Genomic DNA, 17,772 nt, shown 5'->3' on the forward strand with positions numbered 1-17,772 from the left:
GTAGGTCCCAGGCCTCCCACACTTCTGACCACTTGGCTATAAGTTGGAGGTTCCCATGACACCTTCCTAAGGTTTGATAATTTTCTAGAATGGCTCACAGAGCTCAGGAAAGCACTTTACTTATGTTTACTGGTTTATTGTGAAGGATACAAATGAATAGCCAGATAGAGAGATACATAAGGCAAAGGTCTGGAAGGATCCTGGTTCAGAAGCTTCTCACCTCAGGCAGTTGAGGCATGGTACCTCCCAGCACATGGATGTGTTCACCTCAGAAGCTCCCCAAATCTCCATGTTCAAGAGCTTCTATAGAGCTCAGTTTCCAGGTGACTCCCTCCCCTAAGATAGGTGGGTGGGACTTAAAGTTCCAACAATGCTCTAATTATTTGGTCTTTCTGGGGATCCCATTCTGAGGCTATTTACTGGCCTCACCTTAAGCCACCTCATCAGTAAAACTCAGGTGTGGTTGAAAGGGACCTGTTATGAATAACAAAAGACTTTCCTATCACTCAGGAAATCCCAAGGGTTTTAGGAGCTCTGTGCCAAGAACAGGGTACAAGCACCAAATATTTATTTGTTATTATACCTCAGCAAGCCGTAGACTGGGAGAAAATATTTACAGCATATATATTAGACAAAGAACTTACAAGGAGAACATAAAAAGAACTCTTACAGCTAATAATGAGAAGGGAAACAGCCCAATTTAAAAAGATTTGAGTGTACAGTTCAAAAATGGACAGTATACACGTTAAAAGATGCTCACCATCATTAATCATTAGGTTTAAATGCAACTTGAAATAAAAATGAGATACCACTGTAGATCAAATAGAATGGCTAAAATTTAAAAGACCTATCATACTAAGTGCTGGCAAGGATGTAGAGCAACTGGAAGGCTCATATCCTGCTGATGGGAAAGGGAGAAGGCACAACCACTTTGGAAACAATTTGGAAGTTCCTTTAAAAGTTAAACATACATCACCTATATGAGCTAGTCATTCAATTTTTAGGTAATTATGCAAGAAAGACAAAAAAATATGTTCACACAAAGACCTGTACACAAGTATATATATTTGTAATAGCCTCCAACTGAAAACAGCCCAAAGGTCTACCAACAGTTTAATGGATAAACAAATTATTGGACTTCCATCTAATGGAATACAACTCAGCCATAAAAAGAACTCCCCACTGATGTACACAGCAATGTTGATGATTCTCAGACACATTATCTTGAGTAAAAGAAGTCAGGCCACAAAAGAGCCTTTACTGTATGATTCTGCTTAGGCACGATTCTAGAACATGCCAACTAATCTATCGTAATAGCAAGCAGGTCTGTTGTTGCCTAGGTGAGAGAGGATACATTGCAAAGAAGCGTGATGGAGTTTTTGTGGGTGATAGAAATGTTCATCATCTTGATTGTGGTGGTGATTTCAAGGGTGTATACATATGTCAAAATTGATCAAATTGTACATTTTAATATGTGAAGTTTAATGTGCTCCAACGGTGCTCCAATAAAGTTGTGAAAAAAAAAAAAATCTATACCTGGAGAGGAGGTTAGCACTGACCTAGCAAAAATTCCAATGCTTTGCAGGCATTTGCAGTAAAAACATAATGTGAATGTTTCACCCTTTCTTCTAAAGCATTTCCCTTTCCTTCAGGTGACTTTCCTCCCAGTCCAGCCATGGTGATGGGGACATGTGATCCTGGCCATGCTGGTCATGTTACTGTCTCTCCTGTAACCCAAGCCAAGCCTCTCGGTGTCTTTCAAGATTAAAATGGAGCTAACAGGGAAGACACCTTTTCTTTCTGCTGTTAGAGCCCTGGGGATGAGCCCAGGGCAGCTGGAAGCCTGTTTTCCCACTACGTGGAGTTGCCTGTCTGCACTTAGAATAAAGCTGAGGTGAAGAAAGGAAAGATGAAGAAAGGGGCAGAGAGAAGAGGATTGGGAGGAAAGGAGACAGGAAGAGAGGGAGGGAGGGAGGGACTGGGAAGGAAGGAAGGAAGGAAGGAAAGGATGGAAAGAAGGAAGGGAGAGGGAGGTAATTAGATGTGGTATCAGGCCTCCCCTGAGGCCAGCTTCACCTCTGCCACTGCTGGAGTGTAGATAAACTCTGAGCCAATAAACTTCCCTCTGGCTTACGATGATCCAGGTTTCTGTCACTGCCAACAGAAAGAGTCTTGACTGATCCAATATTTATTCAGTACCATCTTTTAGACCGAGGTGAGAGGTGAGATTTGTATTATTCTCTTTTACCCGCTGCCTTCTTATTGCTTAGAAAGCAGTTCTTTTTGGTCCGGGCTAGGTACACAAGGGACAACGTCTGTTAGCATACATTTCTTTGAGGAATCTTCTCTCTTCTCTTGCCTATAATGTTCGTTTTTTTTCCCCCTTAATGTTTCTTTGCTTTCTGGGATGCTCTCTGTATTTTGTACTTGAAGTTTCAGTTTCTGGTGGGTGGGAGGGATGGATGTTTAAAATGAATAGTGAGCAGAAATCATCATGTTTTCCTTCTCCCAACTATGCTGTACTGGTTTGAGTGTAGGGTGACCCACTCTCCTTTTTCTCAGCTGAGCCCTAATACTAGTGAGTAAAAGCTTGCCTAGAATCTTGGCATATCATGTTCTCTCATTCTGAGTTTAAAATGCAGATATAAGCTTTCATGCTTTTGTTTGTGTATTGCCTTGGGATATTAATGGAAATTTGGGAAAAGGTGAGCCAAGTGGTGCTCAGACCCTTCCTTGTTCAATGAGAAGTCTGACAACTTGGGCTTTTAACCTATGAGTTAGTCCCTTTGTCTATTGGATTTGCAAGTCTTAGAAACATTATTAACCTTCCAGTGGTGTTTCTTTTTCTGGAAACCCAAATAAGTGAAGTTTTCTTTGATGGTGAAATGTCAGTTGTCTTAAGGGGATGAAGGAGAGATATTTCTGGAGAAAGAGCCTGCCTAATATCCCCCAAGGGGCAGTATCTATTCAGTGTATTAACTGTGGAGTTAGCCCTGCTTCCAAAAGGTCAGAGAGCAGAGAACAGAGGAATAATATCTGAGGACACTCTGGAAGTCGGGGCACACACCTCAGCAACAGAAAGCTGTGGAAACCTTCCCCAAACTAGACTCGGAGGGTTCTCTCCATGTTTGCTTCTTAGATGCTCTGTGCCAGTTAGCAACCTCCCATGACAGAGCTAGTTGGGGAGGCAAGCTATGGTCAGATAGAGGCCGAGAGGCTGGGAGAAAAGTTGTGGAACAGGCAACTTGCTCTTGGGATATTTATATTTGGGGTCATAACATACTTTCTCCCCAGAAGTTCTTGGCTTTATAAATTGAACCTCCCAGTAAGACAATATTCTTACCTGAATCTAGAATTGTTGGCGGGGCATTGTCTATGTTTTACACCGTACTTCTGTAAGTGTCTTATATACCTCCCTAAAAGGAGCAAATGGACTTATTTATGGGCAAAGGAGCCTACAGATGGTGTTCTTAGAGCTCAGCTAGGCAGAGCGAGCAGTGAAAACCGCCTCTGAAAACCTGCTGACATCACACCAACCACAGGGCTCTGAGAATCACGGTAAAATTCCACCCATGGTCTTAAAACTCATAAAGAATAAAACAATGTCATAAAATTTGAAGTCAGAATAGTTGTGATAAGTGCTGAAATATTTCTCCCATTATATTGTGTCAGAAAAATCTGCTTTTCATAATGGACGTTTAGTCCATTGCCCTGCTGCTGGCTGGCTCCCTTTGTCTTTATACCATTAGGAATCTCTTTTTTTATGCTCAGAAAGATGATCCTGGAAGAGCAGATTTCTAAACGAACAACATTTACACTCTGTTGAACAGGACATGGAAGAACGCACAGCAAACTTTTACTCTTTGTTTGTTCTCGTTGTTTCCATATACCTTTCAACTGGAGGGGGAGAATATGACATAGTGATTAATAATCTATGTAGATCTTCTTAAAATTTTGAACATATGTGCATAAAATACATCAAGTGGTAATTAAATTCAGGTCAGCAAGATGGAAACCTTCACAGACCTCTAAAATAATTTTGGGTAAATTTACTAGGGAATTTTGAAGATAACTTTTAATTGGTTTAGTAATATTTCCAGTCACTATGTATTATGTAACTTAAACATTATACAGTACCGGTTGACGTTTTACAAAACTATTATTAATATGATTTATTTATTAAAGAAAGTGAGAAAATTGTACTGTTAATCTTCATGACTCAGTCATAAATCTTTACCATTTTGCAATAAAATTCTTTTCAAGTAACGCTGAATATACTTTCCATGATATTTCATTCTCTTGGGCTTTGGCCACTCCACGTTCTTAAGGTTATGAAATATGTCCCCACATGAACCAAATGTTCTTTAGACTCTGAAATAGAAGGTCTCGTGAAAATGTGTGTACGTGTGTGTGTGTGTGTGTGTGTGGTGTTTTCTGCTATATATCTCGAAAAACACAATTTTTGGCTATGCTGATCTTCATTATATAATTGCTGTCTTTGATTTCTGCTCTTATTTTTATCATCTCATTACTTTCATTTTCTTTGGATCAATTCTTCTTGTTTTTCTCTGTCTTACCTTTGACAATTAGCTCATTAAATTTCAACCTTTCTCTTTGCCTAAGAAAAGAATTTATGGCTATAAATTTCTCCTTAAGTACTGTTGAAGTTATATCCTACAAGTTTCAATATATAGTATTTTTGTTCAGTTCTAGGTATTTTCGAATTCCCCCTGCTATATAATAAATTAATTATTTAGAAGTATAATTTAAAATTTCCAAACATAACTCTAGTTTTTAAATATTTTCTTCTCATAGACATATCCTGTAACTCATATGATACTGAACGTGATGAATATCTATAAATGCCCCATGTGAAAAAAAAAATATATATATATTCTCTAAAAGTTGGGTAAATCTTTCTAATTATATCCATTAAATAAAACATTTTTCCTAACTTGTAAACTAAACTGCTTACTCCTTTAAGTGATAAGACGCCATATTCTCTATGACTTCTTTTCACTTCTTAGAGCTGTGTTTCTCTATGAGTTTTCCCTCGACTAACTGCACCAGAATCTCCAGCGTTTTTATTAAATATTCAGATATATGGGACCTACCTTCCAGAGATTCTGATTCAATAGGTCAAGGATTCTAGGACAGGTAATCTGCATTTTAACATGATTCTTAAGGTTTGAGAATCAAGGTTATAGAAACTAGTCAACTGGAAGTTGGCTATATAATACTGTTAACCCTAATATTTTCTCCTTGTTTAATTAACCTCTTTTATTCATCAAAACAGTAAGATTTGCTTCCTCAAGAGTACTTTATTACCTACATTAAAGTTTTTTAAAGACAAAAATTATTATATAATGAACCATGAGAGTATAATTTCCTATGGCCTGTAACTGAGGTTCAGAACCGCTTTTTCTCATACCATTAGTCTGATTCAGGACCTATTTCTTTTAGTCTTATGGATTTCTTTTTTTTTCCTTAGTGAGATTCTCCTGTTTTAAAAGTGGCAAAGAATGCTAAATTTTCATTTATACTTGTTTATTTGAACTCATATTAATTTTAGTCCGGATCATGGCATTTAGTACTACATTAATCTCTATTTTGTACACATTAGTTTTCATCTGCTTAAACAAATTGTATATTATTTGAGGTTAGGAGCTGTCTTTTATGCGTATTTGTATCTTCACACCAACGTCTAGTGTGATGTGGGCAGGTAATGCCAATGGTGAATAATGCTTTTAAGTTGATAGTTTCCAAAAGTTACGAATTTTTTTCTACATCCCTTTGTCAAGTTAATGAATTTCAGCCTCTACTTCAAAAGTAAGAAGTATTTTAAATCCATAAGTGTTTTCACAAAGTCTACTACTGAAGTATTAATTTTTCTTTCTCCTTATGATATAATCTAAGGAAAAATACAGTAAATGCATTTATATACTATAATAATAATAAACAACATTTGTAAATACTTTTTCTAATTTACAAACTGTTTCTGTGTTTTTAATCCATTTAGTCATAATGACAATCCTGTGAATATTTACCTCTATTTATAATGGAGAAATGGTTCAGAGGTTTTTTGTTTTTTTTTTTTTTTTAATTGTTATTATTTTTTTGCGGTACGCGGGCCTCTCACTGTTGTGGCCTCTCTCGTTGCAGAGCACAGGCTCCGGACGCGCAGGCTCAGCGGCCATGGCTCACGGGCCTAGCCGCTCCGCGGCATGTGGGATCCTCCCGGATCAGGACACGAACTCGCGTCCCCTGCATCGGCAGGTGGACTCTTAACCACTGCGCCACCAGGGAAGCCCGGGTCAGAGGCTTAAGAGCAAACAGGTATCAAGTTTTTTGTCTACATCGCAATTATACATGAACATAAAAGTCTGATCAGACAAATGCATTTAGTAGAGTAAGTGTTAATAAGAATACAAAACAGCTAACAGAGAAAACTGAATTTATTACTCTTGCTGGGCAAGAAAGACCTGCATTTGGAAACACCACTCACCAATATAGGAGCAGATCGTACACATACCATGTTGGGTGAATGAACAGGGTGTTGACTAGTTCTAATAGAAGTGGGAAAATTACCATGGGACCTATCAGAGAAGGAAAAGAATTTCATTGTCCCCAGACTGAAGTGAGGCTGTGTCACCATGCTCACCATTCTGATTCGACCCAGCTTAGTTATTTTGTTTTTGTAGTCCCAGATATGGTTTTAAACACAAAGTTCTCAAGGTCTTTAACTTTAAAGAATAAGGCTTTTCAGTATAGGTCCTTGAAGCAGACATGACTGAATAGAATAGGGCTTATTAGTGTGCTACTCTAAGACTCATTAACCAGAAGTTTCTACATATTTACATAGCATATACATGTGCCTATACTATCTTGCCCTTAAGTGCAGTAACTTTATCAAAGTATTCAGGAATCACTGAATATGCTGTTGAAGAACAGACATCAAACAATAATGACCCACAAAAGCAAGTTACTTTTTGTTTCTCAGGTTGTAAATGAGAGTAGATATTCACAAGGGCACACTGGTACCTACTGTTATTCTTTGATTTAACCTAACACTATTGGATCTGCGTGGTGGTGGAGTTATAATAAGCTATTTAGGAAACTCTCTACAACTGTGTCTGAATTCAGAATGTGGCGAAGCCCATCCTGGAGGCTATTCAGCCCACTTGGAGGTCATTCATTTCCCCATTTCCTAGGGACAGTTCTGAAATGGAAAAATTTGTAACGACCCTTCCCAAGCTGAACTTTAGCTATAGATCGGGGAATCACAGAAGCTCCAAAATTGCACTGAGCTACACAAAGTTTCCTGGGAAAGGTTTGTAAGTTCAAGCTGACATCTGCAGAGTATGTGTACAGTATCCATGTATGATATCGGATTTAGGACATATCCCTATATCTGAATTCCTAATTTTCACCAGACTATATAAATGACTCGTCAGGTTGGAAAACATTATTTGGTAGATATTAATCAGGCTGTGTTTGTGGCATTCATTTAAAAAATTGCATCGTCTTTAAATGCATCAAATTTGAGATTTGTGAAAAGTGACTCTGGAGAGGAATTTAAAACTTTGACCTCACCACAACATGCTTGGTTTGTAAGAGGAAGTCTCATGACTCACTTTTTCATTATCTACTTTTGGTAGGTTTGGAAATGACATTCAGATATGAAAATCAAGATTCAGTCCCGGGAATGCATTATTACCCAGGGAAACTTCTTTCTTCTTTATGTACAAATATCGATTTGAAGGTCAGCACAATAGCAATCATATAAATGAAGTTAGGCATTGCAATCTGATGCTTCAATTTTTATCCAAGAGCGCTCTCCTGAATTTAATGTTGTTCCACAGACCACTAAGAATATTTTCGTAAGTGGATTCTTCTTAGCTAAGAACCAGTACCTCAACATTTCTACAAAGAAATCCCTTGAAAATATTTTTTTTCTGTTATTTGAGTGTAACTCAAGATATCTCAACTTATTTTTCTTTTCCACTAAATGATTGAAATGAAAACAGAAGAGGAGTGTGTGTTTAACTCACTGATATTTCTAGTGAATAGCAATTATTAGCATCATTAAGCAAAGTGACATAAACTTTGTAAGCAAACAAATGATTGTATTACCTATTCTATCTAATTAAGAAATCCAAATTAGTTTTTTAAATGTCATGATTTGAGACAAAAGAATTTGTGACTTCTATAAGTGAAAATTCATGAATTTGGTTCAACGCGATTTTGGAGACGTCTGCTAAGAATAAGAGCTCTGATTTGAAAATTTTCCAAGTTCCACTGTGCCTGAATTGCTTCCTTGGGGTGAGGAAGTTATTACTAGATGCATTCCTGAGGATGTAGGATAGATGATACTCCCTCAGAACTTTCCAAGTCCTAAATCGTGAGTCCAAGGGGGGTAGGGATTTGGCCAAGGGGGTGTGTGTGGAGGGGAATGATTCTATGTGCAGATAAACTTGCACAGAAGCTACCAGTTCTGCTCGGGGACAAGATTGAGTTTGTCTCTCTCGACGTTCACTGAAAGTTCCTTGCACCAGAATGAGCTTCAGAAGCAGCCTAGGTTTCTGGGGAGAAAATTGGAGCCATGATCTCTCTGTTCATGGGGTGGATGAGAAATGAAGGGGGAGGAATCCAATGTCCTTCTCTCCTGGCCGAGTCTGGAGGAAGCACGGTGAGCTCCTTAGGGTACTTATGAGAAAGAGACTTCGAAACACTGAGGGAAATGTATAACGACTAAATAATTTAGGAACAAAATACAGTAAGTCCCCTACATACGAACCTTCAAGATGTCAACTTTCAAAGATTCGAACGTGCATCTGGTTCCAGCAAGGAGCCAGAACCTGTGCCATCAGCGTCAGGTGTGAGTGAAATTGCAGCTCGCCCTCTGTCTCCTACCATCGCCCACCTCCTCTCCCTCCTCCAGCCCGCAACTCTTCCTGCCTGTTCACTCGATGCCAGCCCCTGGATGCCCGCTGTTATACCGTGCTACTGTACTTTCCAAGGTACTGTACTGTAAGATTAAAAATGTTTTCTTTCTTTTTTGTGTGAAAAGTATTATAAACCTATTACAGTCCAGTACTATATAGCCGATTGTGTTAGCTGGGTACCTAGGCTAACACCATTGGACTTTGGAACATATTGGACTTACAAATGTGCTCTCGGAACGGAACTCATTTGTATGTAGGGGACTTGCTGTAATTTAGACTTGGGATGGAGTTGGGCAGAGGAGGAACCAAAGGGCAAGAAGAAGGAAAAGAGAGAGAAGGAGAAATGCAGGAGAAAACCCTGAATGGCTGTTTCAGCTCATGCACTTATAAACTAAGATTTGACTCTCAAAAAAATTTCACTTCAAGTAAGGAAGGAAAAGGAAGGAGAGAATCAGGGAATCTGGAGAACAATCTGAATCAAGTTTCCAATTTATGCACCTTCTTCCTCCTCCCCCAGCCTTTATCTTAAATTCAAGGGGAATGAAACCTTTCTTTGATGATTTTTTTCCAGAATTAAGTACTTTTAAGAACGGTAAATTCAAGAGAGTTGCAAAGATCTGGGATTCATCAACTGGAGATCTAAGAATGTGGGGTTTTATTTTGTTTTCCTTTGTTTTTAAGTTTCCACAAACAGCTCTCTTCCATTTTTGAGTTTGGGTTGTATACAAAGAGGTACAAAACATTACAGTAAGGGTTTTCCCACTAATTCTTCTATCTCGGTGGAAAATAGGAAATCTTAGAAAGTTGGCAGGAAAACGGGGCTGATTTAAGCTCCCTCCCATAACTTAGTTTCCACTTTTACAGACCAAACTTTGAGAAGATGTTTGGAGGAAGGAGTCCAGTCAAGGGCCAGCCTGGGAATTTTTCGTATTTCCAAAATAGATGGAAACCTGGGTAGACAGTGGTTTGCTTTCTCCCCTGAGTTAAAAATCGCATCCATGAACCAAAGCAGGCACTTGTTGAGCAGGCATCTCTGACCTACTAGAAGGTACTGTGAACTCAAGGTGGGTCCCACACGAGCCAGAGCCCCCTTCTGTGTCTACTCCATGTAGCACTTACAGTTCCAGGGAAAAGTCAGTACCACCAGAACTCACCAGGCTCCTGCTGGCAAAAGTGCTCAACTGGGCTGACTGGTACAAAAGCAGAACCCAGAAATTCTCAGTGAGCAGGATCACCGGCTGTTTCCACAAGTTCGGCCCTGAGACAGATTGTCACCAGAGTCCTGACACTCTTTAGCCATAACTAACCTTTCCCTTCCTGATAACGGGTGCCAATAAATCCCACAATAACTACTTATTATACACTCAGAATGAAGACATAAATTTGATGAAAATATGATGCATTTAAGTTGTCAACCTATCAAGCCTATTTGTCTCATGAGTTTGAAGAACAAATTCAAATATTCTTCAGTTTTTTTCAGGAATACACAAATCATAGTACTTCAAAAGCACAGTTTTATTTTTATTTCTCAGGGAAGAGTGCTGGAGAACACCTTAATGTATTTTATCCCCCCCACAAATAAATTTGACCAAAATAGAAAAGTTGGTAATACATATATTTCAATTTTACTTCCATGTAATGACATTGTAATCGATCTTGAGAATAACCTTATTGTGAGCCTGCTTTACAGAAATACTAAGAAAACATTTTGGTCAGCAAAAATGCATTAAAAATTTGTTTTTGAATTTTAAAATTTATATGAGTCTGTATTTCTCTCCTTTTTAGAATAAATGAATTTCCTGTCCTGGAGTAAATGAAGATCATGACAATATTTTATTTAGTTACTAAAGCCATAGATTGCAGGCAAAATGGGAGTTTTCAGAAGAATGAGTAGCTCCTTCTATCTTATACTTAATTAAGAATTTAGGAGGGTAATCTCATTGACCCCACTTACTGACTGTGTGTCCCTTCTGTTCAGACCAAAGAGCACTGAACTGAAAGGGAAGAACTCACACCAGGTCTCAAAGAGTTCTAGTTAGCAACTGTTTAACTTAAGGACTCCTACTCTTGCCTTTTATACTGATAATAGACAGGGCATGTTAAAAAGCCTGCCCTTTAAGTGAAATAGGACATAACAAGGGAAAGAGGAAAGGTTTGTATTTTTCAAACCTTTGGATTATTTTGTATCTCTCTCCCATCAACCCTCTGTTCAGCCCTGAACACTCATTCACGGAGACTACCCCGTGCAGGGCTCAAAGGTTTATTTCTCCACCAAATACCCCTCTTCATCCTTCACAGACGCTCTTATCAAATATTGAATATGACAGTGACCTTGCTAGGTCTGTGGCATTTCCAACACCACAGATTTCCCCATTAGAATTAAATCAGTTTTATCGTTTTCTATGAGAACTAAAATAACTGAATATTATTTAGCAACAGATCTACCTGCAACTCCATGAGTCCTACAGAGATGACTATATTTCCTTGTCTTCCTTCTACAGAAAAGTAAACATTTAGAGTCAGGAAGGTGGAACATTGTATTGGAGAAGACACAGAATGCCTATAACCATGCCCTCCAGTTAAGCACGTGTCTGGGTCACTCCTCAGGCACCCGGACTAGAGTCTCCACAGCCCAGGGCTCATCACAGCTGTCAGTCCTGTCTGCACCAGTGGCTCAGTGCCACCAGGACTCTGTGCCCTCTGTGAGGCCCCCTGCACATCCCGGGAGCAGAAGCACAGCTGGGCAGGGCTGCAAGTCTCCTGATCACATTCTCTGAAAGTGGCACCTCTTCAGCAATTCTTTGAGATGATTTGTTGACATCGTGGTTGAAAGACTATGATTAAAAAAACCCAACATTAGAGGAAGCGCTGCGAAGCAAGACGGTAAGACACACAGGAACCTTCGACAGCTTTTGCTGCCTCCTGTCGGGCTGGCTTCCTGGTGTGTTAGAGGTTTACTTCCTCTGCCTGGGAATTCACCCGTTGTCCCTGATCCAATTAATCAGGTCTGTCACCCCCGCCCAGGGGACCCCCTTGTGCTGTACAGGACAGACTAGATACTTTCTTTGTCTTCTCTTGGAGGAGGCAAAAGCCAGAGCGCTGTGATGTAAATGCAGGCTGCTCTCCCTGCCTGAGGAATGAGAAGGGAAAAAAAGACGATTTCCAGGAGTGAAGGGACCAGGAGGAGGGAACGGCACAAGTGATTCTCCCCACATTGGGGGAGGGGGGGAGCCCTCTTACCAGCAGGAAGTGGGCTCAGGGCCAGGGAAGGGCAACAGCCCTGCTCTGGGAGGAGGTTGTCACTGCAGCCAGGGACTCCCTCCAGGGACTGCTACCTGCCTGGGTCTTACAAGGGAAGGAGGGCCTGCCGACACAGGGCAGATACCTGAAATTTGGAGTGGGAAGAGAAAAGACACCTGGCAAAGACCACACCTGAATCAGGCTTCTCTGAGCCCTTCTTCCCCTGGGTCATCTTGAGACCAAGAGCAAGAATCCTGCTAAGTCCGTTTAGTGAGAATCACTACCCTCGGTATCTGATCAAATTCCTCATCCTCCAGGTCCCCCAGATGATATGTGATCTCAGTTTAGCCAGAATCCCCTTCACTCTTGATGTTTTGTCTTAGTAATTCTCACCCTGCTTCTTGGCTGTAAATCCTCACTTTTCCTTGTTGTCTTTGGAGTTGAGCCTAGTTTTATACTGAGATTTCTTTTCCCCCATTGCAATAGTTCTTGAGTAAAATTTTTTTACCGCTTTAATTCCCGCCCATCTCTAGCTTTTCATTGATACACTCTGTAGAGCTATAAAACTAGGTGGAGGACAATAGTTAAGAAAGAGAGCATTGATGGAGAAAGTTCTAAATGATTCTCAAGAAGCAGCAGGCCAGGCAGTAGGTATGGATGAATCTAAAGTGAATCTAACGCTTCAATTCAATTCACCAAATATAAAGGGCTGCTCTGCTCAGGCACCTGGACTAGAGTTTCTACAGTTGGACTAAGGAGATTAAGAGATGAATAAGCCTGTCCTTGCTCTCATGAGAAGATAAGACAATTACTCTGGGGGATGAGAAAAACACATACATGGCTTTTCCTCTTTTAATGAATAGATACCATTTTTATTTTAATCTTTTTTAATCACTAACATTATATATAATAGTGGAAATGCTAGATTACACAGAAGAGCAAAATAAAGGGAGTAAAAATCACCCATAATTCCACCACCTAATTATGTACTTCTGGATTTTTTTTTCTATTTCTGTATGGACACTTTTAAGAAATCAACTTTACTGAGGTATAATTTACATACAATAAAATACACCCATTCTAAGTGCACAGTTCTGACAAGTATATTCAACTGTGTAATTTCCACCATTATCAGGTCTAGGAAAGGTTCCATCTTGCCCCACCTGTACTGCAGACCTTAGGAATGCCCTGGTCTGCTTTCGGTTCCTATGCATTGCTTCCACCTTTCTAGAATCTCATACAATGAGGTTATACAGCATCACTCTTCTGTGTCTGACAACTCTTGCTGAGCCTAATTATTTTAGCTTCATCCATGTTGCTGCATTTATCCATTGTTCTTTGTTTTCACTGCCAAATAGCATTCTGTTGCGTAAGTACACCATAATTTGTTTATGCATTCAGGTATTACTGAACGATTTTGGTTATTATAATGAGCTGCTGAACATTCAAGGACAAATCTTTGTGGGAACATACATTTTCATTTCTTTGGGTAAATACCTAGGAATTGAACTGCCGAGTCATGGTGAGTATATGTCAAACTTTTTAAGGAACTACCAAACTGTTTGCAAAGTGTTTGTACCGCTCTGCAGTCCTCACAGAAATGTACAACTGTCCTGATGGTTCCACATCGTTGTCAACACTTGACAGAGTCAATCTTTTTCCTTTTAGCCATTTTAGCGGGTGTGTAGTGGTATCTCTTTGTGACTTTAATTTGGATTATCCTGATGACTAATGATTCTGAATGACAAACACCTTGGTCTCTGTCTTGGTTAACCATCTGCTTCTTTTAGACTAGCTTCCATGAAAAACACTGCTAGAATACCCAGAGAACCATAAAGTTAGGGTTTCTGAAAACCATGAAAAATATTTTTAATCATTTTAGTTAGTACCCATGATGTCAGCAAAGCATTTGACAATGTTTCTAATGATATAAATGCAGGTAAGGTGGAATCACAGAGGCTCGGAATTGGAAGAGATAATTTCCAATGGGTAACATTTGCATAAACAAAGGTATTCAGATTTTTCTACCGCAGGAATTTTCAAAATCTTTCATGTGCTAACATATTGGTAATCTCCAAGAGGGAGAACTTAGTAAACGGTATTTGACAAACTTGTAGCATTAATCCTTTTTCTCTTCCACAGGTCTAATGTTCCTTAGAACCCATTTTGAGAGTTCCGAGAATCCCTTAGAATTCCACGTTCCTTAGAATCCCATGCACAGGGTTAGGGAAACCTGTACCCAAATATGTTTCTACAGTGATTCTTTTGTGTTTGAATGTTATCACTACTTAAATGCAAAGAGAAAGGGGATTTCTTATAAGACTATACATTCAGTTTAAGGTCAGCATTAAATTTTAAGTGTTTACCTTATATAATTGATATGTATAATCTAAAAACCATGCAGTTAAGTTAGGCTTACTGCTCGTCGTCTAGCTGTCCTCGTTAATTAATCAATGTCCGCCGACAGGGAGGTTAGTGCCTCACTTAATGGGATTAGATCCAGTCTTGTCATATTTAATATGTTTTATCAATAACTTAAAGCAGGGGTTGGCCAACTTCATCTTAAAGGGCCAAAGAGTAAGTATTTTAGGCTTTACAAATCATATGCTGTCTGTTGCAAGTGTTCAACTCTGCCATAAACAATATGTAGACAAATGAGCTCCCATGAAACTATTTACAAAAACAGGCAGCAGGCCAGGTTGGGGCCATGGCTGTAGTTTCCCAGCCCATGACTTAAATGAAGACAAAGAACGTAGCTATCAGATGTGCAGATAACACACATTTATGAGGGATACATATTACTTTCATCTAGTAGAGTGCTGTATACACATAAAATAGTAGCTCTCTTTATTGTTATTGTCTTTTCTACCACATGATTGAGTTTCCAAATTACCTTTAAATGGTGAAAAACGAGCAAAAAAACACAAGGCTAAAATTTGAAAGTATACATGCCTACTTTTTTTTTTTTTCAGGGAGTAGATTGGAACATATAAAATACGGAAAAACTTGTAATGAGAGAAGTTCATATGACAAAGCATATGGGTAGTTTCCAATTAAGATGGCGAATTAGACACACGTGTTTATGCATGCACGTTGCCAAATCCCTAATAAACTGGATTATTTAAAAAAATATATGTGTACTGTCCAGGGCAAAGAAAAGGGAGAGAAGATAACTGGAAGCTAGAAAGCAGATGGATGAATCGTTCCTGGTCTAGCAGACTTAAGAAAGCTGAATCTCCGTTGGCTGCGGGAAAGCTGGGAAGCACCTGATTTATGCTGGACAAAATCCCCAGAGCTGAGGATTGACAGCACCAAGTACCCCTGGAAGATGGCTGAGAGGGAGCTAGAAACTGAAAGACTCCATGAAAGTGTTTTTAAGAAATTGGTACTCCCAGTTTCCCCTCCTGTTTTGGGAAAGACTGGACGTTAGTATCCGGGGTGGGTCTGGCTGAACTGGAGGAGTCCTGGGAGAGTTGAAAGCTGGTGTTCTCTACTGAAAACAGGGGGATTATGTGACGGCATGCACATATCGACACTGAGACCCCCTTACCACCAAGTCTTCTTCCCCCCGCTAGACCTAGGATGCTGGCCTCTTCACTCTAGGCGTGATGCTGAAAACTCAGACTCTGTGCACGGGTGCCGAATTGAATCTCGGGGACAGAGTTTTGGGTGAAGTAGAAAAGAATAGCTTTATTGCTCCGCCAGGCAAAGAGGGACGCAGCGAGCTCGAGCTCTTGCCCTCAAAAACTGTGCTTCCCAGCCCAGGAGAATTTGGTGAGGAGTTTTATAGCAGGGGTTCAAGGATGGAGTTGGTGATAAGATTAGGGTGTGCGCAGGGCCTGTGCTCCTTTAATCTGGCCTCAGGTGATCTTCTCTGGAATGAAGAATGCTGACATCTTCCATTGTTGGGGATTTTAGTTCTGTAAAGAGCTCAAAGATATTGTTATGTGTATCCCTTGAGGGGGAACCAGGTCTCTGCCCTAAGGCTGCACTATTGTTTTTTGCTGTTCCTCCCTTGTCTCTGTATCCCCTCCCTTCCCTGATTAGAGGCTGTTCAAATCTGCCCTTTGGGATTCAGGGGAGGTCATGGAGGCTGGAGTCTGTTCTCTACATACAAGAAATGGGGAACACGGAAAGTCTTCCGTACCCAGGAGCCCCACAGGGTCCTGCTTGGTTTCAGGCAGAGATTAGAAAATTCCTCTCTGTCAAGCCAAGTAACTCCAGGAAGAAAGATCTAAAGGCATGAACATTGGAGATTCTCCAGCTAATTGGCTCAGCCAGATGACCTTACAGTGACACCCATAATTGACAAGCCCTTTTCTCTTTTGTAGAGTTTCTAATCAGCTTTTTGGTATCCAGCCAAGAATCACAGAAAATAAGAGATCAAAACAAGGGGGTAGAAAGAAAAGCAATTTGGAAGAAACAGAGACAATACAAAAGGAAGATAATCATAATAATAAAAAAGAAACTATTATCAGAGAGATAAGGGAAGCTATTTCATTGATGAGCTAAGAATAGGGTACTATCAAAAAAAAAACAAAAAAGAGCATTCACAGATCAAAATAAGTGCTCTTAGAAATAAAAAATGTAATAGCAGAAATGGAAACCTCAATAGAATGATTGGGAGATAAATTCGAACAAAGCTCTCAGAAAGCAGAGGAAAAGACAAAGTATGGAAAATGGATAAAAAAGACAAGAAAATTAAGGCTCTTCCAGAAGTTTCAACATCTGGATAAGAGAGGACTCAGGAGGAAAGAAGTATGAAAATGGAGGTGAAAAAAATTATTAAAGAAAGAATTCAAGACAGTTCCAAAACTGAAGAACTCAAGATTACCTGTAAAAATTCAAGAATCTAACTGGCATCAGACTTTGCAACACTGGAAACTGGAAGACAGGGAGAAATGCTTCCCAAATTCTGAGAGAAAACGGTTCCAGCTTAGAGTTCTGTACTTACAGAAATCATCAATTAAGTGAAAAGGTAGAATAAAGACTTTTGGGACATTTGAAATAGCAAAAGAAATGACTTTCCATGCAGGTCTGTTTAGGAAGCGACAAAGGAATGTGTTCCACCAAAATATGGGAGGAAACATTTCAAGAAGGAGGATGTCACAGGATCCAGGACACAGGTCAACACAAGAGAGAAGGGAAAGGAAGACCCAGGATGACAAAAGAGGTCGGCGTGAGCATTCAGGTCTATGAGAGACAGTCAGGAGCTCTGGGAAAGATTTCTTAAAAAAAAAATTGTTAACCTGATCAATAGAGAATGTATTGAATGAACTGAGAGGAGGTTTATACAACTGGGGATGAGTTTGGGGTTTGTACAACTGAGGAAGATAAGAACATTGAAAACCAAGCAAATAAACGGAAACAATTACTAACGCCAAGGCAAACAAAAAGGTTTTCAGTGATGATTACTACATGACTCAGCTGTGTTGCATCTTGTCATGATGATGTAAACACTAAATATTTATAAGCTAAATTGTGATCTTGTGAAGTTGGGAGGACAGGAATGTGCATGTGTGTAATAGTGAAAAGAGATAAATCTTTACCTCCTGTAGTGGGAAATCAATAGATAGTGCTTCAAGCT

This window comes from Aethalodelphis obliquidens, unplaced genomic scaffold (genome assembly GCF_003676395.1).
Source record: "Aethalodelphis obliquidens isolate GAN/ISIS:26980383/991018 unplaced genomic scaffold, ASM367639v1 scaffold33, whole genome shotgun sequence".
Taxonomy (NCBI): domain Eukaryota; kingdom Metazoa; phylum Chordata; class Mammalia; order Artiodactyla; family Delphinidae; genus Aethalodelphis; species Aethalodelphis obliquidens.